This window comes from Molossus molossus, unplaced genomic scaffold (assembly GCF_014108415.1).
Source record: "Molossus molossus isolate mMolMol1 unplaced genomic scaffold, mMolMol1.p scaffold_m16_p_4, whole genome shotgun sequence".
Classification (NCBI taxonomy): domain Eukaryota; kingdom Metazoa; phylum Chordata; class Mammalia; order Chiroptera; family Molossidae; genus Molossus; species Molossus molossus.
The window spans coordinates 80,059,905-80,083,977 of NW_023425377.1; the positions used below are offsets into that span (position 1 = coordinate 80,059,905).

At 49.9% G+C, this 24,073-nt stretch overlaps 1 protein-coding gene across 1 annotated transcript in view; it reads left to right on the top strand.

The window, feature by feature from the left end:
- GNG7 (G protein subunit gamma 7) overlaps positions 1 to 24,073 on the top strand; it is a 144,714-nt gene that overhangs the window by 59,411 nt on the left and 61,230 nt on the right. The gene's annotated exons all lie outside the window — the stretch shown is intronic.

Here is a 24,073-nt window from a genome sequence, read left to right on the forward strand (position 1 = left end):
GGCAAGGGCCCAACATTGCGTGGCAGGGACAGTCACACAACTCTGTGAATGCATGAGAAAATCTTTTGAGTTGTGCACTTCAAACTAGTGAAGTTTATAGACAGTAAAGTGCACTTCAGTAAAGTTTTAAAAAAATATATTTTAGCTAAGCTAGAGAGAGAGGCTGTCCCTGAGGCCAGCGACCAAGGCTGAGGTTGGAGCCCTGGTGTCTGCCTGACTTGTTTATGCTCAGCCTAGGTCCAGAGCATATTTAAAATGTACCTCCTGTTGCACAAAGTCGCCAGCCAGAGGGGAGTGTGGTGAATTTTCATGTGATCTTTAGAATAAACTTCCAGTTTCTAACAAAAATTCAGATGGAGTTTTGATTAGGATTGTGTTGAACTGTGTGAGGGTAGTCAGGCCAGGTGGTGGCTGGGGCTGGGTGTGTGGTCTTCGCAGCATGTGGACCACCAAGCCCCGCTCATTCGTTCTCTTTGGTGTCAATCACACTGACTTCCTGTATAAAGAAAGTGGAAATGCAGACAAGTACAGAGAAGGTAGTGTCACCCAAACCCCTGCCAGCAATGACCATTGCTGACATCTGGTGAGCATCCTCCTCAAGTCTCTGAATTACATTCACGCAATGATTTTACATAAGTAGACTTTTTTCTATAATGAGTCCATTTTGCTTGATGAGCATTGTTCCTCATCAGTAAAACTAAATTTCCATCTTTTCTGACTTTGGCTTAACATTTCACCTTATAGACAAATCGTAATTTTTTTCTTTAAAATGATTTTATAATTGATTTGACTGATATCCTCTTGGTTGGCTTCTGAGGTTGGTTTTTTTTCTTTCTCATTTTTTTCTTTCTTTTTTCCTCTATACTCTGGGACAAATGTCCTTGTGCAAACTCTGTACAACCTTGATTGCTTATTATTTGGGGTAAGTTCCTATAAGTAGGTTTGTGGTATGTGTGTGTGTGTGTGTGTGTATGTGTGTGTGTTTAAATCAGGGTGTTTTCATTTACATTTTTTACTTTGAGCCACAAAGATCTCCAGAAGTGCACCATTTTTTATTCCCAGGACCCCTTTTCCTACCATCCCAACTATAGTTTTCACGTCTTTACCAATCTAACCAGCCGGGACACTTGCATGGTTGCTGAGTCTGGGTCTCCTGCATTATTCATGAATTTAGCATTTTTTCTGAGGAGCTTCTGCTGCCAGTGGCCTGGCTGTGGTTTTTTACTTGCCTTTGTGTTGAGGGTGTCTCTCTCTCATGGATCTGTGTGAGCTCTTTGCACACATTTTTTGGAACTTGCTATATTTCTCTGTTTGGACACTCTCTGGTGTCTGTCACATGTGACTATTTTTCTGATTGTGTCTTCCCACTTGGCTGGTGGTGGTTCTGCTGTAAGTAGCTGGAACTATAAACGTTTCCCAGACACAAGTGTTCTTCTTTGTGTTTGGGAGGCATTCTTCAATTTCAAGATTATATAAACAATCAATTCACCTGCATTGTGTTTGGATTACATATTTTGCACTTAAATCCTGGAGCTGTTTGAAATTCATCTGTACTAGTGGGTCTCACTGGGGTGATCCACCCCCAGGGAACATGGCAATGTCTGGTGACATCTATGGTTGTCACAATTGGGGGTGCTCCTGGGATCAAGTGGGTGGGGGCCAGGAATATTGCTCAACACCCCACAGTGCCCAGAGGAGTCCCCCATAGAGATTGACCAAGTGCTGATGTCAGCAATACTGACTGGGGACCCTGCCCAGTCTGGCCCTCCTGAGTTCTAAAGGGACTCTTTGATCTTTATTACAGAACAACCTGGCCCTGATTCTCAGCAGTTCTTTCTCCTGGGGGCACCCTGCCCAGTCTGGCCCTCGGGTCTAAAGGGACTCATTCGTCTTTATTACAGACCCAAATCTGTGTCATTACCACAGAGAAAAAAAGGCTGCTAATTACATTTTCACATGTGCTACCAAGAATTTTTCTAGGGAAGAAGTTTGGGAACATCTTCTGGAGACAAAAGGTTCCAGCAGTCTGAGCTCAGTGTGGTGCTTGAGTTTCACTGGAACATGTCAGCGGGATGTCAGAGTAGCTGAAAATTCCAAACACATTTTCTTTGGCTTTGATCCCTTTACATACAACTGAGGGTGGATTCTGCCCCTCAGAGGACATTGGGTCATGTCTGTGGACATCTATGGTTGTCATGACTCGGGGTGTTCCTGCCATCTAGTAGTGGATGGGGGCCAGGGGTACTGCTCAGAACTCCCCAATGCCCAGGACAGCTCCCGGGAGAGTTACCGCCCTATGTCAGCCAAGAGGGAAGACAGAATTATTTGCTGAGCTGGCATACCACTAGCAGGTCTTATAGAGGTTATGAAGGAAACTCCTCGAAGTGGGTAATGCCAGGCTTTTTCTGATTGTTTAAAAAAATCGAATAGTCACTTGTTGAGCACATCGTGTTTGCCAGGTGCTATAGCCACCCACAGGCATCCTCACATTCAGTTCCCCAAAGCACCCGGGTCAGAGGGTCCAGATTAAGGGTCTTCATCAGGCAGAGGACCAGATTAAGGGTTCCAGACATGCAAGACTGACCAGGGTCTCCCATTACTGAGCAGCCATCTCTCTCCAGAGAGCCAACGTGTTGTTGAGTGAGGGTCACTGCTACCCATCTTGAAGGTAGAGCCAGCGTCTCATCCACTCCTCTGAATTTCTGCAGATGAAAGTGAGTTGTAGGGTTTGTTCCTGGGTGTCTGAAGCTGGTGACATTTGCCAGAGGGCTGTTGTTCCATCTGGCAGCCACTAGGGGGTGGAGAAGGTCCATGGGATCAGACTGGGCCTTGAGCCTGGTGGGGTGGAAATTCAAGTGTGTGTAGATGGGTATCCAGACATCTTCAGTCAACCCCTCGCCCCTCTTGGAGCCCTGTGACCACCCATCCCCATTCTCTAAGACATTTTGATTCAGCACCGAGAGTCCCATAGTCAACCTGTCCCAGGGACCGCCCCTGCCTCACAAACACAGAGACTCCCATCTGTTGGGTTTAGGAGACAGACACTCTGTGACTTTGGGTGCTTAGAGTGTCTGCATCCCCCCTAAACCCACCCTGTACCTGGGCGTGGCCCAGTGGCTGGAGTGGGGGCTGCACCAGGGAAGCGAAGAGACAAGGTTGGGGTGGCAGCCTGGTTGCTGCTTTCACATCCCCCAAAACGGGTCCTGTAGTAACCTGAAGCTCTGGCCACGCGGTACCTGTGCACGCTGGCCCCATGCAGCCCCTCTTTTGGGACTCATGACACCAACCCTCAGAAGTCCCTCAGGCTTCCTGGATATGGAATCTGCCCAGTGTCCCCTGGTGGCACCCTCAGGCATGTGTCACAACTTTGAGTACAGTCACCTGCATAGTTACTGCTTGGCCTGGCTGGGTACATGGTGACCCTCCCAGAAATTTTATTCATTCCCTCAGCAAAGATTTCCAAATGTGTCTCGTTTAGGCTCTGGGAAAACGACAATGACCAAGACGATCAAAGACCCCTGGCTCTCACAGAGCAGGCCCACTGGTGGGGGCTTCATACATGGCCCAGTATCCCCTAGGGCAGGATCACACAGCAAGATCCCTGTCTCACTGGTTCTTCTTGTTCTGTCTTTGGATGTGGTTAAGTTTCTACTAGATGCAACCTACCATTTTCTTGGAAGTTATTGGGGTGGGGGGTGGGGGCTGAGAGCACAGCCAGCTGATTCCTACCTCATGGAACAGCAAGCAAGAGCCCCTCCAGCATGTCAGCTGTGCAGAGCAAGGACTTTCTCAAGGACACCTCAGACCCCCTGTCCACTGAGTGCACTGACTATTCTGCTTGGCAGTCGCCCAACTCAGGCTTCCAGGCTGCTGTGGTGCTGGCTTTCTTGTGGTGACATTGTGTTTTGAGATGAACACATTATCCAGAGCTGTGATTTCCAAAATGGTAGCCATCAGCCACAGGGGGCTACTGTGCACCTGAGATGGGACTATGAGTGGAAATGATTATATCAGTCTAAATCAGTGATTCTTGAGAGTGATCTGCCCCCAGGGGACACTGGGTGATGTCTGGAAACACCTGTAGTTGTCAAGATGGGGGTGCTTCTGGCATCAGGTGAGTGGGACCAGGCAGTGCCCAGGATGGGCCCCACAGAGATCACCCAAACCCCAGTGTCAGCAGTGCCAAGGCGAGACCCTGGACAAGGGCAGGCATTTCTGCAGCTGTCCTGCTCACTGCATAGAGCACAGAATAACTTCATGACCTCCCAGCAGCAGTGTGTTTTCCTGATGGCTCCTGTTCTCTAGGAGTTTCTGAACATTTCTGCTGAAAGCATTGCCAGAGTTTTTATCTTAAGAGACTGCCCTTGTGTGGGAAGCAAACTCCAGCCCTAGTGTGCAAATCAGAGCGCTTGTCTTTCCCCCAGTTGGTGACCGCTTTGGCCTGTCCTGGGTATGTTAAAATGCACATTATTATCAGTTCTTTCCATGGACACATTGTTCTCCTAAAAGAATTGCCAAGATATACAGTCAAAACCTAGAATGTTCTGCTCATGGAAGGTCACGGGCTGCCACCGCCACCTTCCCAACAAAAACCATGTACTGTATATATGTAATTACAGGGCTCCTGCCACGGCCCACAGGCCTGGAAACCCCCTACCTGCAGCCTGGAGCCTCAAGTTCCAAAGACCAAGACCAAGGCTTCCTAGGCAGCAGGCCTAACTCAGACACAACCTTGACCCTCTAGAGCAGGGTCTCACCTGGGGGTGACTTTGCCCCCAGGGGACACTGGGCCATGTTGGAGACATCTGTGGTTGTTATGCCTGGGGGTACACCTGGCATCGAGTGAGTGGGGCTGGAGATGTGGCTCAGCACCCCACAGTGCCCAGGATGGCTGTCCCCAGGTAATGACCCAGGCCTAGTGTCAGCAGTGTGGGGGGGGTGGGGGGGGCACTGCTCTATGAGATCCTTGCCTCCTGGGGTGATTCAAGACCATTCTCTCTTTTCTCTGCTTTGTGTCATCACTGTGGTTCTCACCCAAGCTACAGTAAACAGGCCCCACTCTTTTGGACCCTGTAGGCTAAGTTCTCTCAGCTAGTCCTCTCATGGGTTAGTTAGTGCTACCACCCACTTTTACTGGTTTGAAAATTGAGGTCCAAAGAAGTTCATGTCCAGGATCACTGAAGAGGGGATCCACTGGTGGGGCAGCCAGAACTGAAACAGCTCACTGGCAACAACGGCATGCAGACCCACAGCATCTGCAGGCACGTGCTCATTGCTAGGCAACCACTTGAACAGTCAGCCTCAGAGCAGGGGATGATGCATGCAGGCAGTCATCATAGAGTCATCAGACTCAAAACACATATAGGGATGACAGCCACATATGACAAGCAGGTGGGTGAGACAGGGGAGCTGTGGTGAGGCTGGAGAGGAGCTCGTTTGGGATGGGCAGAAGGGGTCCCCACATCATTCCAAGGTCCATTCTCAGCTCTGCAATGCGCCGCCCTGACTCCATCTGAGCTGGTGGGCACTGAGGATGTTGGCCTTGGCTCCTTATTTCCCTTCCCTCCCACTTTGTTCTTTTAGTCAGCAAATACCCACGCGCCTGAAGAGGGCCCAGGTGGGCTGTGCTCAGCAGTTGGGGAGCAGGGAGAGGAGTTTGGGGGCTGAGGGCTCCTGAGCCTGCTGTCAGCCCACTGGAGGCCTGAGCAGGTGCACCAAATTCAGGGCCCACGGGGGACTGGTGTGCTGGGATTGGTGTGTCTCTCTTTGCCATAGACTGAATCACCAATTGTCTAATTGCCACTGGTGTCCCCAAATCCAAATGTTAAAAAACCTAGCTCCCATTGTGTTGGTAATTGGAGGGGGGCCTTTGGGAGATGTGATGGTGTGATTAATAATAAGTACCTATTTTGGTCTTCATCCACGGTTCCAGGCTCACAGCTCCCCAAACACCTGGAATTTCCTGAGCTATGGGAACATCTCTTAAATGTGAAAATAATTGGCCCTGGACAGTTTGGCTCAGATTAGAGCGTTGGTCTGCAGACCAAATAGTCGTGGGTTCAATTCTGGTTAAGAGCATATACCTCGGTTGTGATTTGGTCCCCGGCCCTGGTCAGGGTCATGCGGGAGGCAACCAGTCAATGTATTTCTCTCGCATCGATGTTTCTCTCTCTTTCCCTCCCACCTTATCTGAAGATAAACAGAAAAAGATCCTCAAGTGAGGATTTAAAAAAAGAAAGAAAGAAAATTACCTTAAACCCCAGGTGCTCTGCTCTGCTATCACATACATAGTAGATTTGCTAGCTGTTGCTATGTGACAAGTCACCACAAACAGAGCAGCTAAACCACATCTGCCCATTAGCTTCTGGTTCTACAGGTCAGAAGTGTGGACATGGCATAGCTGGACTTCTGCTCAGGGTCTCAGTGGGTTTGGCCAGGACTGAGTTCTCATCTGAGGCTCGACTAGGAAGGGACCCACTTCCAGGTTCACTCAGGTTGTCAGCAGGAATCCGTTTCTTTCAGTCGTCTTGCCAGGTGCCCTAGGGATGACATGACTCTCAGCTCCTAGAGGTGGCTCTCAGGTCCTGTCCTAGCCATATGATCTCTGTAGACCCCTTCACACTTCTAGTCTCACTTCAGGAAGGGCTCACCTGATTAGGCCAAGCCCACCCAGGCAAATTCACCTTGAGTCACAAGGTCAACTGATTTGGGGCTGTAATAGCATCCTCCCAATCCCTTCTTTTGTACAAAGTAACCTAACCAGGGGTGTCTTATCATGTTCACAGGTTCTATCCATACTTGGGTTCATTTACAGGGATTTGGGAGCTCTTAGGAGCCTGCTCGCCACACAGAGGAAGAGGGGGCCAGAGTCATAGTCAGCGAGATTCAGCCAGCACTGAGCCTCCACCAAGGCTGAGCAGGGGTGAATCTTCACTCTCCTCTATGACCTCTGCCCTCCCTGCAGGATATATTGCCAGGACTCTGAGGGGAGGGCCAGAGTTGGGGGTAAAAGGAGGCATTTAAAGAATGCCCAGCATGCTTTGGTCTAGTTACACCTAAATATACCATGACTTCACCTAGTATGTTTTTATGTTTTTTAAAACCTTTATTTTGATATAATTGCAAAGGAAAGTACAAAAATTGTTTGAGAGGTCCTAAGCACCCTTGCCCCAGCTTCCCCCTATGGTGGCATCTCACATAACTGTAGCATGAAACCAGGAAGTTGGCATGGGGGCCTTGTGTGTGCAGAGGTCACCACTGTTTATCACATGTGCAGACTGGGTTTTGCCTCAGTTATGAGTGTGCAGGGCCACCACAAATAAAGTGGAAAGAGTGCTTCTTACTCATGTGTGTGAATATCCTTAACACTACTAGCTGTACACATAAAATAGGTTAAAGTGGTAAGTTTTATGTTATGTGTGTTTTTTTTTACCATAATAAAAGAGATAGAGAGGGAGAAAGAGACAGACACCAGAAGCAGTGGCAGACCTCTTTATCTGGCCTTGAAGAAAGCAAACAGACACATTGTGAACTACCTGTGGATGAGGCCACATGCCCTCTAGCAGCTGACTGTGACCCCCACTCCATAGCCAGCATGAAAATAGGGATCCCAGTCATATAGCTGCAGGCAAATGGATTCTGCCAACCACTTGAACGAGCTTGGAAGGGACCCTAAGTTCTAGATGGGGACTCAACCTGGCCAATCCCTTGATTTTAAACTTCTGAGACCTTGAATAAAGGACCCATTTAAGTTGTTCCTCAATTCCTAACACAGAAACTGTGAGGTGACAAATCAGTATTGTTTTAAACTGCTAAGTTTGTGACAACTTGTTACACAGCAGTAGCTGATTGATATACCTACTGTGTTCCCTTCTGACACACTCATTCTAAAACCCACCACAACCCTGTAGATTAGAGTTAATTATCTCCATTTTCTGGATGAGAAAACAACAGAAGAGAGAGGGTAAGTAACTTGCCTAGGGCTATATGGTAACTGTTTTGTGATATTCAAATTAACTGAGTGTCACCAGGCCCAGAACAGGGATCTGGCTCCATAAGGCCACGGATCTTGTCCAACTACCTGCTAGATGTTTGGTGAGTGAGGGAGGGAAGGAATGAATCCTCACCTGACCTCTGAACAGAGAGGTAAGCCTGTGACCAGAACAAGTGACATGCTGGAGACAGTGAACGTAACCTCAAGGATGTAATCCTCGTACACCGAAAGGAGTAATGATCACATGGGGCTTCTCTGGCTTAGTCATCAAGGAGCTGAGGTCTGAGCTCATGAGCCTCCTGCCTGGAATCCGACACACTATTCCCTCACTGCCTGACTAATATGCCGGCTGATTCAGAGCCCTGCTCGGACAGATGAGAAGCTAGCTCCCAGAGCCGGGCACTCTTTCACCCGAGAGACTGGCAAAGCCAGGCAGCAGGAGGAACAGCCAGACAGGTCTGGGTGGGGGTTCATGGCACCTGGGCTGCAGGTACAAGGAAAGGCACACAGGGTAGGTGGGAAGAGAGGGGAATGAGGACTCAGGGTTGGGGCCACACCTTCGGGTGCCACCGGCAAACCATTACCAGGTCACTTGCTTCAGTAGAGTCTAGTTTACTCTCTTTGGGGGGCCTTCCTGGGCACTGTGGATTATTGAGCAGAATCCCTGGTCCCCACCCTCTCGATGCCAGGAGTACCCCCAGGGTGACAACCACAGATGTCCTTAGACATCACCAGTGTCCCCTTCGGTCAGGATCACCCTGGGTGAGACCCCGGGCAAGTAAACTGATGGTGATGACCCTGCCTGAGTTAGAGTAGGTGCTTGCCCGGGGTGGGGCTCTGTCCATAGCTTCAGGAGGCCTTCCTGGAGGAAGTTGTGTCTGAGTTGAGATTGACCGTACCCTGGAGCTAATGAGGGTAGGTGGGCCCTCCAGGTGGCATAGAAGCAGAGGCTGGTTCCAGGATCTCGGGTTCAAGGTGAGGAAGCAGGAGCGAGGAGCCCACAGGCAGAGACAGTGCTTTATCTTGAGGGCAGTAGGGAGCCATAGAGGGTTCCAGCCCCACCCCTGACAACAATTGATTGACCTCCTTGTTTTACAGATTAGACAACCGAGGCACCTTGAAGGTGAGTGTGGTCACAGGTCCCAGCAGGCCTCAGGGCTGTTTTCTTTTCTCTTTTTTTATTATCCTCACCTGAGGATGTTTTTGTATTTATCTTGAGACAGAGTTGGAGAGTGAGAGAGAGAGAAAAACATCGAAGTGAGAGAGACGCATCGAGTGGTCACCACCCACATGACCCCAACTGGGGCCAGGGACAAACCACAACCAAGGCACATGCCCTTTTTTTTTTTTTATCCTCACCCGAGGACATTTTTCCATTTTTTGTTCAGGTAGAGTGGGAGGGAGAGAGAGGAACACAGAGAGAGAGAGAGAAACATCGACATGAAAGGAACACATCGAGTGGCTGCCACCCGCACAACTGACCAGGGCCGGGGACAAACTGCAACCGAGGTACGCGCCCTTAGCGGGAACCGAACCCGGGTCTCTCAGGACTGCAGGCCGACGCTCCAACCGCTGAGCCAAACCGGCCAGGGCAAGGCACATGCCCTTAGTGGGAACCGAACCTGGGCCTCTCTGGTCCGCGGACCAATGCTCTAACCACTGAGACAAACCGGCCAGGGCCTCAGGGATGTTTTCACAAGGCCACGGGCCTTGCCAGTTTGGGGGTGCATGTGGATGCTGGAGCCAGGCCCAGGAAGTAGCATCTACCCCAGTTCTTCCCAGCTCTCAGACCCCTGCTCAAGCAGGCACCTCCTCCTGCCCTGTTTCCATTTGGTAAAATTGGGGTGATAATTGCCTCCAATGCCCAGGGTTGCTGCAGGAACTAGATGACACCATCAGTGTTGCAGGCCTTGTCCCCACACCCGTCTCCTCTCACTCTGCCTTCCTCCTTCCCAAAGACATTGGAGGTCATCCAGCTTCTCTGGAATCTGTGGAAATGCTGGGAATCAGTAAGTGGCCCCAGGACCCTCAACAGGTTGGTGGCAAACCCTGGACCCCTTTTCCCGGTGTCAGCATTCTGGCCCTTGACCGAGGGCAAGAAAGAAGCTGCTGAATCTCGAGGACAGAATGTGTCCCCGGCCCAGAGCCTGTTCCCCTGGGAGTGATCGGCAACAATCCACCAGGAAAGACAGCAGCAGGCAGCAGCAGGCGGTGACTCTGTGTCCCAAGCTGACCTTGTTTTCCTGTTCCCGGGCAGGAACAGCCTGGCCTGCGGTGTGGATCTCTGCAGGCTCAGTAAACACCCAGGGCATGGAGGGCCTGGGGGCAGGGTTCCTCACTGCCTGCCTGCCTACCGCTCCCTGGGAATTATCAGGAAAGGATGGTAAATCTGTTCCCTTCCCAGAAGACTCAGACTTGCTCAGCTGCCTCCTGGGGAAGCTGGGCAGAGATGCCAGCTGGGGATGGCCACCAGAGCGCCGATGTTTGCTCACAGACTTCACTGTTTCACACACAAAAACAAGGAGCATTTGGGATATCTTTTCTTTTTTTCTTTTTTCTCTATTGTGGTAAAATACACATAACATAAAATTTGCCATCTTAATCATTTTTCAGTGCACTGCTCACTGGCATCAAGTACATTCACAGTGTTGTGCAACCATCCCCACCATCCATTTCCAGAACTTTCTCATCTTCCCAAACTGAAACTCTATGCCCGTTAAACACTAACCTCCCATCCCCCTCTTCCAGCCTCTGGCCCCCACCATCTACTGTCTGTCTGTGGATTTGCCTCCAGACACATGAGTGAAATCGCAGTATTTGTCCTTTTGTGTTTGCCTCATTTCCCTGTGCGTAATGTCCTCAAGTTTCATCCACCTTATAGCAGGTGTCAGAATGTCTTTCCTTTTTTTTAATCCTCAACTGAGGACACTTTTTCATTCATCTTCAGATAGAGTGAGAGGGAGAGAGGGAGGAATAGAGAGAGAGAAACATCGACATGAGAGAGACACATTGACTGGCTGCCAGCCCACACGACCCCAACCGGGGCCAGGGACAAACTGCAACTGAAGTACGTAACCTAGGCGGGAACTGAACCCGGGTCTCTCCGGACTGCGGGCCGACACTCTAACCCCTGAGCCAAACCAGCCAGGGCAGAATGCCCTTCCTTTTTAAGGCTGAATACTATTCCAGCATGTGGATGGGCCACATTGTATTTATCCATCACTTAGTGATGAACACTTGGGTTGTTTCCACCTTGTGGCTGGTGTGAATAATGCTGCTATGAACACAGATGTATGATTATTTGTTTGAGACCCTTCTTTCAATTCTTTGGGGAATGAGACACCTTTTGGTTCTGATATGATACCTTGATCCCAGCCTCCTGGTCATCTCTCTGGCCCCCAGGACACATGGGAACCCATCCTGAGTCACAGAATCAAGGACCTGGGCCATGAGGTAGCTTCTCCCTAGTCCACCTTCACTTAGGCCCACATACCTCTCGGAAGAAAAATACATTTTTGCATAAATAAATATGCTATGGTATAAAAATTCAAAAGGTACAAATGATATAGAGTGAGAATGGCAGGGCAGTTTAAGCAACAGAGATTATTTTTTCCCGGTGCTGGAGCTGGAGTTTTGAGATCAAGGTGGCAGCAGGGCTGCTTCTTCTGAGGCCTCTGTCCTTGGCATGCACACGGCCTACTTCACTGTGTTCATACATCTTCCCCTGTGCGTGCCTGTGTGCTACTTAAAAGGACACCAGTCATGTTGGATTAGGGCCCATCCTCATTTTACCTTGATCACCTCTTAAAGACTCCATCTCCAGATATAGTCATGTTCTAAGGTTCGGGGGTCAGGAGTCCAACATATGAATTTTGGGGGGACACAATTTAGTTCATGCCAGTCACCTTCTGAGGTTCTAAGTGGACATGAATGTTGGGGGGAGGGGATACTATCTAACCCACCACAGGGAGGTGAGTTATATGCAGTCCTCAGTAAAAGACCCCTGAAGGGTGTGCAGGAAGGAAGGGGGATGGGTCCTCGGAGGGGGGGGCCCTTGTTTGTGCAAGCCCAGTGCAAGTCATTTAGCTGAGATGTAATCTCTGACTTTCAGAAAGGTCACTCTGCTGGGAGGGGAGACTTTACCCTTTTTATAAATGAAAGTGGAAACTCGGGCTAGGGGAGGTTACCCAAGGTCACAGAACAGCCTTGAGCGGAGCCAGCATTTCCACCCCACGAGTCAGTTCTGTGCACAAGGCCAGCTGCTCAGCCAAGGGTACCGATAACACAAGGACACCCCTAGAGTTCCCCAGTGGGGCTGGTTCCGTGGCCCTAGAGGCCCATCAGCTGCTGGGATGGCTCTTTGACATTTCTTCGCCATTAATTGCTTGAAAATGGTGCATTCTTGCCTGAGATCTTTCTAATTTGCTTCAATGGGAACCAGTTTCAATTTTTTTGCCTTCTTTTATATCATGTTGCTCTTGTGGCTTGAGCGACCCTGTGAGGTGACAGGTTCTTGGAGGCTGGGCCCTGCTCTGGGCTGTAGTGGGGATGGAGAGGGGCTCTGACTGTCTGGCGGGGACTGCCAGGGGCAGCAGTGTGCAGGAGCCCTGGGGATGGAGAGATGAAACCAGACGGCGGCCTGCAGCCAAAGCACAGGCGTGTTGGCTATTTTTTCTTTTTTAAAAATCTAAAACCTGTTTGTTTTCATTTAAGGAACTTTTTAAAAGCAAGATTTTTATTAGATAATTTTTTACATCACTGCACAATTCTCCTCCTTATTTCCCTGAGTCTGATGAGTCCAGACAGCTGATAGCCCAGGGAGAAAGGGCATTTGGGGGAGGGGGATTCACCGGTGCTAAATTGGACATTTCCAGAACAGTTTCCTATTAACCCACTCTAGCCTAGATGGAGGTCTAGTTCCCATTCTTGCTTATAACTCTGGGCAGAGGCAGGAGCAGTGGGCCAGCAAAGGTATATGGTCTTTTTTTGCCCTGATGAAGTAGGTTACATGAGGAGGTCAGGGCCTCTTCCACACTGAAGAAGCTCCATGAAATGAATAAAGACTAAAGGCATGAAGAGGAAGGTCAAATGCTTCCCATTAACAGAGATATGTCCCTGTATAAGAGGTCAAACACTATAGTGACTGAACATGGAAAAACAGGTTTCATGCTCCACAGATGGGAAGCTGTGACTTAGAAGTGGCTCTTTTTTCTTAATTCTTCAATTTAAAAAGTTTTTTGTTTTTTTTTTAAATAACAGCTCTAGCCCTGGCTGGTTTGGCTCAGAGGTTAGAGCGTTGGCCTGAGGGCCGAAGAGTCATGGGTTTGATTCCGGTCAAGGGCACGTACCTGGATTGCGGTTCGGTCCGCGGTCCTGGTCAGGTCGTGCGGAAGGCGACTGATCAATGTATCTCTCTCACACCAGTGTCTGTCTGTCTGTCTCTCTCTCTCTCTCCCTCCCTCCTCCCTGCCTTCCTCCCTCTCTCCTTCCCTACCTCCCACTCTATCTGAAGAGAAATGGAAAAATATCCTTGGGTGAGGATTTAAAAAAATAAATAACAGCTCTATTGAGATATAATTCACACCATATAATTTATCCTTTAAACTATACATTTCAGTGGCTTTAGTACAATTATATAGTTGTGCAACGATTGCTTGAATTCCAGAACATTCCATCAACCCAAAAAGATACCTTGTCTCCATTAGCAGTCACTCCTATTCCCATTCCCTCAGCCCCTGGAAACCACTAATTCAGAGGTGATTCTACCCCCAGGGGATACAGGGCAATGTCTGGGGGCATCTGTGATTGTTGAGTGGGTGGGGTCAGAAATGCTGCTCAATACCTTACATGCCCAAGACAGCCCCCTACAGAGAATGATGTGGCACCAATATCAGCAGTGCTGAGGAAGAGACCCGGGGTTAATTATTTGGAAAAAACATTGAGTGCAATTCCTACTCACACCAGTGTCTGTCTCTCTCTCTCTGGACATGGGTTTAAAGCAGGCCTTGAACTCAGGTGTGGCTCCCTACTTGGAAATTCAAATACCACTGGCCCTAACCTTCCCGCTGTGTCCATCCTGAGCGGTTGTGTCTGCATGGGGCTTGGAGCCAGGAGGCCTCAGAAGCTGAGGGACCAACTACGGAGTCTTCAGGGTCTGGTGAAAAATGAGAATGTGGGCCCTTTGTTCAAAAATTACCCAGATTCTAGATGGTGAGAGCAGTGTATTAAACCAAGGGTGGGCCCTATGACTACAGGGCCCCACGCACCTACACAAGTCCCCCCATGCAGGAAGCCCTCTGGGGACAGGGCAGCCGAGTCAGCTCCGCTATTGAGGCCAGAGAGGGGAGGACTCTGGCAGGGCAGTAGGCATCAAGCCTCAGGACCCTCCTTCCCTTGCTCCACAGGACCATCTCACCCAGGCCTGGCTTCATCCACCCGTGAGCACCCTCACGGGTCCCCTGCTGCTGCAAGGCCTAGCAGCTGCCCTTGGCACCTGTCCATGTTTACTTCACCGGCTTGTGTGTGAAACTGGGCTGACCAGAAAAAGGTTGGGAAATAGCTCTGCCTGCAGGATGTCCCTGCAGGAGAGCTGTTGCCAACCACTGGGAGCACAGGGCCTCTGGGCATTGCGTTCACCCCTAATCCTAACAGAAACCTGGGGCCACTCAGCCTGCCCAGCCCACTCCATGGCCTGTCCCCTGCCCACCTTGGGTCTTCAGCTCCTTTCCTCTTTAAAGTCAGTGTGTCCCTGACCTTCAGGTGGAATACACAAGAGGTGACTCACAGATGCTGGGGTCACCCTGGTTTATGCCATCTGACTGTCAGAGGCTTGTTCTGGTGTCTACTGTGAGCAGCAATCAGATTCCTTTTTTCCCAAATAATGAACACAGCACAGGGTCTGACCCCTTAGCACTGCTGACATCGGTGCCCAGTCATCGTGAGGGGCCGACCTAGGCACTGTGGGATGTTGAACAGCATCCCTTGCCCATACCCACCTGATGCCAGGATCAGTCCAATCATGACAGCTACAGATGTTCCTAGACACTATCAGTGTCCCCTGGGGGCAGAGTCACCCCTGGTGAGAGCCTTCTAGTCCAGGCTGTATAAGAGGGGGAAGCAGGGGTCAGAAGCTAAGGAGTCCCATCCTCCTGGGTGCAGTGCAGCTGGTTTCCTTCCCCCAACACCTGCCAGGAAAAGCCTGGGGTCAGGCATAGCCCCGCAGCTACAGTGCCAGGAACACAACCCAGTGCTCCTCTGCTAGATTTCTTGGCTGTGAAGCAGGAGGGCTCATGCTTTCCAGGGATTGGGCAACCTGAGATCTTAGCCTCTGTGCTGACAGCTCCAACACACACTAGTCCAGGAAACTGGGACCTTTGCAGTCTCCTCACTCTGCTCCTCATCCACATCCTGTTCTGTGCAAACATGGGGCCCTGGGTGAAGAATCTGAACAGCTGCTTCTGAAGTAGTTTCTGTTACTGGAGCAAGGCAGGAGAGTCTCAAGTGGTGATTTTGCCCCCAGGGGACACTGGACGTTGTCTGGGGATATTTGTGGGTGTTACAACTAAGGGTGCCCTCTGGCATTGAGTGGGTGGGGGCCAGAGATGCTGCTTAGCACCCCAAAGTACCCAGGACAGCCCCACATAGAATGACTAGCCCTGATGTCAGTAGTGCCGACAGGAACCCTGCTTTACTGCATGTATATTGGGTTGTAATGGTCAACACCCCTGGTAAACTCGTAATTGCTCGTCATGTTACCTTGCTCAGGCTGCAGTGTAGGACTGTCTCCTCACTCTCCTTAGATTTCTCAAGCTGAGTCAGCTCCCAGGTGTGCTCTCTGGGCTACAGTGGCCTCTCTGGCTATGGGACACGTGGTTCCATCATGAAAGAGTGGACCTGCCTCCTGAGGAGGGGTGGCTCCAGGGGACTTGCCTCCTCAGGCAGCTTTTTTGTATTGCAAGTGTCACTCCTTTAGATGTCACTGTGACTGCAGCTTTCAGCAAGTTCCTTGGTTGCCTTGACAGCTCTAAGCATCTAATGCGAGTCTTTTAGTTCAGGAAACAGAATTCACTATGCTTAGGGTCTAAGTTTATTGGTGCAGACGAGGGTCTTCCACTCAGCACTGCTGACATGGGCTGGGTCACTCTCTGTGGGGGGCTCAGCAGTATCCCTGGCCCCACTTGCTCGATGCCAATGTGCCCCCACAGAGGGAACCCCCAATGTGCCAACCACAGAGGGCCAAAGACATCACCCAGTGTCTCTGAGGGCAGAATCACCCTGGCCTGAGAAGGATTGAGGGTAGAGTCCCAGACTTCAAGATGAAGCTGTCCAGGAATTCCTGGGAGTGTCATCCTGGGCCGGGGAGGAGAAGACCTTCATGAAAAGCAAAGTTTCAGCTGAGATCATTTTGTCAGGATGGCTGTATCCGTTCTTCACAGGAAGCCCCATGCCCAGGGCCCAGGGAGATGTTTGCTGGCCTGTGCCAATGTTAATAATTAATTTTAATTTCTTTAAATCAGTGGACAAAAATGAATAATTTATTAATGACTATGTAATCATGAATCCAGTCTGGTTTGTAGCCACTTTAGACATATGCAGTTGTGAAATATAGTTTTTCATATAACTGTATGGAGGGGGGGGGGGCCCACTGGCAAAAGTCCTTATGTGATCTGGCAGCCAGGTGAAGCCAGAGGGGAACAGATCGTACTTCAAGGCCATGAAAACAAATTCAGAAACAGAATTTTCCGGTGAGAGGTTACTCTTCTCATTGAGTGCAGCCCTGTCTACCCCCCCCCTTTTTTAATTATCCTCACCCAAGGACATTTTTGCATTTATCTTCAGATAGAAGCAGGAGGGAGACAGGAAGGAAGAGAGAGAGAGAAACATCGATGTGAGAGAGACACATCGACTGGTTGCCACCCACACAACCCCAACCAGGGCCGGGGACAAACTGCAATTGAGATACATGCCTCTAGCGGAAACCGAACCCGGTCCGCAGGCCAATGCTCTAACCGCTGAGCCAAACCGGCCAGGGTGCCCTGCCCCTTTTTGAACTCACAAACACCCCTCTGCCTTGCTCTCCTGTCCGAGGGGCCTCCCTGCTGTCAGACCATCCATCACCTGGACCCTGCCTCCCCCTCTCACCACTGCTTTATTGACTGAGCAGGTGGGTGCCCTCTAGTCCTCATTCCTGTCCTCCCAGGTCCCCCAACACCTCAAATGTGGCCTCACCCCAGCCCAGAAGGGAGCCTCCTCACAGGTGGGAGGACAAGGGACTCTCTAAGGGTACCAGTGGCATCAGTAGCCTGGAAGGTTTCTGCTTAATGAAAAAGGACATTTAGCTCCAGTAACAAAAATAATAATTTCCTATGGTCAGTGTTTCTAACCCAGTACAACTCACTGGGTGCTATCTGGGGATATCTGTGGTCAGCATAACTGGGGTGCATCGGGTGGATGGTGGCTAGGAAAGCTGCTCAACCCCTTATGGTGCCCAGGCGGGCCCACAGAGTGACCTGGCCCCAGTGTCAGTAGTGCCAAGGAAGAGACCCTGTGTTAATTATTTGGAAAAATATTTAATTTGATCCCTGTTCACAATAGACACCATAATAAACCTCTCATAGTCAAACGGTGTAAACCAGGGTGACCCCAGCCTCTGTGAGTCACCTCCTCTTTCCTCCCACTCAGTGTTTGTATTTAAATATGTGCAGCCTCCTAGGACCTCAGTAGTCAGATGGTTGTAGAATGCAATGGAATCCCCTGATCCAGGGGGTCTCACTTTAAACAAATGCAGGTTTTACATGGCCTTCCCCACCAGCCTGCAGGCCCCAGGAGGGCTAAGTTGTTCATTGTGACACCCTAACACCTGGGGTCCACCTGACATGCAGCTGGGACCAGGCCCTGCGACCCTTCCACCCATAGCCACCAGGTGGCAGCACAGCCTTCCCAGTGGGTGGTGTTCCTGGCTCCTAGTTTCAGCGTCCCAGAAACACCGCAGTCTAGACACCCTCCGGCAGAATTCCTCTCCCCTGAAGTCAGTCTGCTGGGAGACGTTCGTGATCCTCATTCTCGGTCATCATTTCCCACTGTGTGTGTTCGAGGCTGTCTCGCCAGCGGCTGATCACTCAACTGAGTGGCTTCGTAAGGGTCTGGGTGGGGGCAGCCCGGATACAACACTGAGGGGGGAGCACTGCTTCTCGGAAAGAGGGCGGGAAAGGGGACCCATCCGGCAGCCTGTACAGACAAGTGTGAAATGCCACTAGGGCCAGAAAGGTCTCTGGCCAGGCCACCGTGACCAGTTTAGCCAGTCAATGGCCCTTCTCCTAGCTGGCCCTCAGCTGGCCCCAGCTGCCTGCTCTGTGTCTGGCCTTGAATTTCTTCTTTTTGCTGCCTTTGGGAACTGAGAGTCTCAGGTTAAATGCTCGGAAAACAGGTGTCTGCACCCTCAGCCACGCTGAAACCGGAGCTGGCCCAGGAGAAGCATACCCCTGCCCTGCCTTGGTGCCTGCCCTTCTGAAACGGTGCAGCCTCTTGCAAACATTAAAGCTGGTCTTTGTCGTGTTTCTTAGGCCATCCAAGCCTGCCTCCTGTGGGTGAGACCCTTTCAAGATGGTTTTCCTAAAGTGGTGTGTCTTGATCCAACCATAGGAGCCTCTGAGGCTTTGGGGGTGGGCGCTGGGACACTGCCAGCGTCCCTTCAGAACATTCCAGGACGGGCAGTCTGTGATCCTGGACTCTGAAGGCCGTTCCAGTGTATTAACACTGTGCATGGTTTTCTAGGGTGGCCATGACAGGGTACCATACACTGGGGGGCTGAAACTACATTAGTTTATTCTCTCCCAGTCTAGAAGCCAGAAGTCTGAGGTCAAGGTGTCTGAAGGGCTGCTTCCTTCTGGGGCGGTGAAGGAGAATCTGTTCATGTCTCTCCCAGCTCACAGTGGTTGCTGGCAATTATTGGTGTTCCTTGGCTTATAGCTGCATCACCTCTGCCTGTGCTGTCCCATACATAGCCATCTATTTCCCTGTGTGTGTGTGTCTGTGTACAGATTTCTCCTTTTCAGGAGGGGGTTGAGGGGGAAATAGGGGAAGACATCTATAATACTTTCAGCAATAAAAAAATAAAAATAAGAAAGATTCTAACCATAAATTTTTTTTTCTCCTTTTTACAAGGATACCAGTCATATTGGGTTAAGTCCACCCTACTCCAAAGTATGACCTCATCTTAACTAATTACACCTGAAAAGACCCTATTTCCAAATAAGGTCACATTCTAAAGTCCTGGGGGTTAGGACTTCAACATACAAATTTGGGGCGGGAATGCAATTCAATCCTTAGCACCAGGACTCCTGCCCCGTGGGGTCCTGAGTGAGAACCAGCACCAGGTGGCAATTCCTCTTTGCTCTCTGAGAGCTAGAATCCCACTCGGCCTGAGGAGGAAGGGGAGCTGGGTGCCAGGGTGGACGCAGACCTGGCCTGGCTGCACTTACCGAGCATGGCTCAGGGCCAGGCAGGGCTGTTGCCATCCGCAGAATAATTTTCAAAGAAAGTGCTGATGTGCTTCCTCGAAGCCTTGTAGGGAGGTTCTGCTGACTTGGAGAGAGGCCAGGGGCCTCCTGTCTTTCCCCTCCCCACACCAGGACTCTTTTCAGAAGTGTCTAGAGGGACATTAACCCTCAACAGCATGGCACATCTAGCTACAGGTATTTTGTAGACCACCTGCCCTGAGCCTGCATCTTTGGGAAGTTTGTCCTAAGAGCCCTGGGAGGCCCCAACAGAGAAGGGTCTAGCCTTATTGAGAAGCTGCTGTGTGCCCAGTATTTTCATCCTCCAGCAACATCAGCGATGAGGGCTTTGTCATCACCCCTATTTTGTTCACAATGAAATTGGGCCTCAGAAAAGCACGTCAGCTGCTGCTCTCTCCCTCCACCTCTGGACCAGTAGAAAATAAGAACAGAACCCTAGTCTGTACCCTGTTCTCTCTAGGTTGTTCCAGCTTGTACTGGCCCCTTCCAGGTCCTGACAGCCCAGCTCCCTGGGACCTTTCTGGGTGCTGGGCACTAGGACAAGCTGGGAAAGTGTCACTACAACCCACCAGCTACTCTGCACACCAGGGATTGTAGAAATACCAAAACATGGCTCATTGAAGGAAGCCTGAGGACCCCCAGCTAATAGGATTCTCTTTCAGAGATATTGGGATCTTAAATCCCAGTACCGGAGCCAGGGTTTGGGAAGAGGGGTACTGGTACAAAATCTAAGGGGGCATCAAAGACCTCAGTGATCAAGATAAATAATATTTTAATATAAAATAAAAAGTAACTTGAATTCACTTTATTTAATCTAATTTATTCTAATTTGATTTAATGTGAAAGTAAAACATTTTTTTTTATCCTCACCTGAGGACATTTTTCTGTTTTTTGTTCAGATAGAGTGGGAGAGAGAGAGAGAGAGAGAAACATCGACGTGAAAGAGACACATCGAGTGGCTGCCACCCGCACAACCCAACTAGGGCTGGGGAAAAACTGCAACCAAGGTACATGCCCTTAGTGGGAACTGAACCCGGGTCTCTCTGGACTGCAGGCCAATGCTCTAACCGCTGAGCCAAACCGGCCAGGGCAAAACATTTTAATGTAACATTATTTATTACTTCCATTGAAAATCCAAAGCCAGTGTAAAAATCCACGATGAACCAAGTGTCAAAATTTATTTTTTTGTTCTGATAGAGGGAGAGAGAGGAAGAGAGAGAAAAATATTAATGTGAAAGGGACACATCGAGTGACTGCCTCCCGCACAACCCCAACCAGGACCAGGGACATATCTCAACCAAGGTACCTGTCCCTGACCAGAATCGAACCTGCGACTCATTAGTCGACGGGCCAATGCTCTAACCACTGAGCCAAACCAGACAGGGCCAAGTTTCAAAATTTTAAATCCAGGCAGAATCAGTTCTACTGGCGCTTCCTCTTGAGTCAGGCTCCATTATGGATCTCCAGTACGGTGCTGCTACTAATTCTGTCTTGGTTTTAAATGCCGGTGTTTGGTTTAATGGTGGATTTTTGTCCTTTGTTTTGATTTTTTTCAGTCGTGTGTTAAATAGTGTGTTTATCTTGACCTCTGGGACTTTGGTGTCCCCTTCAGTGCTGTTTCCAAGCTGAGTGCATTGCTCACCTGACACCACTCCCTGTACTGTAAGACCCAACTACCAGTCACTGCAGGGTGTGAAGATACCTGTCAGAGAGACATGCACCTTCCAGTTGTGAGTAGTTATGCTTCAGAAGAGGCTGCTGCAGAGGTGCAGAGTGGGAGGCCTGATCTGGGCCATTTCAGGTGTGCAAAAATGAAAAGTGAGTCACATGACCCAGCAATTCCACCCCTAGGTATATTCCCACAAAAATTGAAGAGATACTCAAACACACACATGTGCACCTGTGTTCACAGCAGCACAATTCACAACTGCCCAAAAGTGGGAACAATCAAATGTACTGAAGCAGATGAATGGAGAAACACAATGTGGTCCATCTACATTACTCAGCCGTGAAAAGCAGTGAGGCACTGACACTCCCTACAATGTGGATGAACCTTGAACACATGAAGCTCAGTGAGAGAAGCCAGCGCAAAGGGCCACATCGTTTGTGATTCTCTTTATGTGAAATGTCCAGAACAGACAAATCCACAGAGACAGAGAGTGGGTTAATGGTTGTCAGGGGCTGGAGAGAGGAGGTAATGGGAATGTTTTGGATGTGCATAGAGGTGATGGTTGCACAATATTGTGAATGCACTCAATGTCACTGAAGTGTTCACTTTAAAATGGTTCATTTTATTTTATGTAAATCTCACCTCAGTTTAAAAAAACAACAAAGTAGGCAGAAGGAAGTGTGGCTTAGGAGCAGGCACACAGATCTGGGTTGTGTCCACAGGCCTGCAGGTATCTGATGGAGGCCTTGATACTGACTGGGGGTCCCAGGGCCACCGTGATTTGCACTCTGCTCACCCCACGGGGCACTTTGGGACTCTCCCTCCAAGCTCTTTGCAGGAGCAGGAGTTGCTGGAGGAAGCCCTGAGCACCTTGGTTCAGGATGTCCAACTGAAGCAAGGGAAGCTCTGCTAGGGTTCCCAATCATGACTCTGGAATGCATTCAAGACGGCACAGGTGTGCCTGCATCTGGGGACAGAGAGCCAGCTGCCTATCTCCGGAGTACAAACCTGCGTCACTTACAGATCATTGTGTGCTGTACCCTCAGCTCCCAGGGTTCAGGCTGGTCTATCTGCCTCTGATGGGATATCTGTGCCCTCCCATGTGTACACTCTCAGAGGCCTCCCTGGCCCTGTGTCATTTTGGTTTTCAGGGCTGCCCGTGCGTGGCATAGTGCTTCTATTTTTCACAGGGAAGGTCGTATGTGGGCAGAACCTTTGCTGAATCAGATCTCACTCTTGTGGTTCAGTTTTTCTCCTCCTCAGTCCTCCCCCTCCTCCTCTCCACCTACTCTCCACCTGCATATTGTCCTGACTTTTTGGGCTTGAAACTGTGGTTTGCTCAGTGTCATGTTAGACAGCCTAACCTTTCTTCTCAAATGCCACCTGATCTGAGCACTCCCTTGAGCTGCACCTCAGACCCTCATGAACTTTCTGAGTCCCTGAATGTGTGCTGCTGCCTGCTGGCTGGGACAAACCGGTTTTGCCACCTTTGGTTGCATTGTGGCTGCAAGTTTTGCTGTCATGGTGGGTGCTGTCTGGAGAGCCTCTCACTTGTTTTTGGTGGTTACCAGGCTCAGTCCTAATACCCCTGAGCAGTGGAGCACAGCACTGCTGCTTCAGTGGGAAAGGAGGGAGGTGCCACTGGGGTGGGATCCCCGGTGCCAGGCTGAACTCCTGATGGAGGCTGACTCCAGGTGATTGTATTTCCCATCTTCTTTATTTTTTTTTAAGTCTACTATTTTCATCTTTTTAAAGTCGGTAACTCATTGCCCTGGCCAGTTTGGCTCAGCGGTTGGAGCATTGGCCTGCAGACCAGAGAGTCCCGGGTTTGGTTCCCGCTAGGGACACACACCAAAAATAAATAAATAAGTAAATAAATAAAATAAAGTGGGTAACTCATTAGCATTTAGCCCATTCTCAGCATTGTGCAACCATCACCACTACCTAGTTCTGGAACTTTTTATCAGCCCAAACAGGAGCCTTTTTGTCTTCATTTCGGAATGTCCTCCAGAAAAGACAGTACCATACCACCTCTGCTTGCTGCTGCAGCTTCCTTCTCTCTTCCCAGCTCCTAGGAACATATTGCTCCCATGGAGACCTCCCAACTGCTGGCCCACATTTGGGCATGTCCTGTAAGCATATACAATTATCCTGAAAAGATATGTTGTGGTTGGCTGGACAATGGCCCCCAAAGGTATCAGGTCTGGAATCCCTGAACCTGTTAATATGTTACCCGCTAGGGCCAAGGCTTTGTCAGTGTGATTAAATTAAGGATTTTGCGATGGAGAGTTGATCCTGGTGGGCCCTAAATGCAATCATAAGTGTCCTTAGAAGAGGAAAGCAGAGGGATATTGGACACACACAGAGAATACAGCATGTGACAACAGAGGCAGGGATTGGGGTGATGCAGCCATAAACCAAGAGAGGCCTGGACACCCCAGAAACTGGGAGAGGAAGGGAGGACCTTACTCTGGAGCTTCCAGAGGCAGCGTGGCCCTGTGACACTTCAGTCTCAGCCCAGTGACACTGATTTCATCCTCACCTGAGGAAATTTTTTTTCCCATTTTTTTTGTATAGATAGAGTGGGAGGGAAAGAGAGAGGGAGAAACATCGATGTGAAAGGGACACATCGAGTGGTTGCCACCCTCACAACCCAACCAGGGCCGGGGACAAACTGCAACCAAGGTACGTGCCCTTAGCGGGAACTGAACCCGGGTCTCTCTGGACCGCAGGCTGGTGCGCTCTAACCGCTGAGCCAAACTGACCAGGGCCCAGTGACACTGATTTCAGACTTCTTGCCTCCAGAGCTGCAGAGAATAAATTTCTGCTGTTTTTAGCCACCAAATCAGTGTGATTTGTTATAGCAGCCCCAGGAAATGAAGACAAACTGCACAA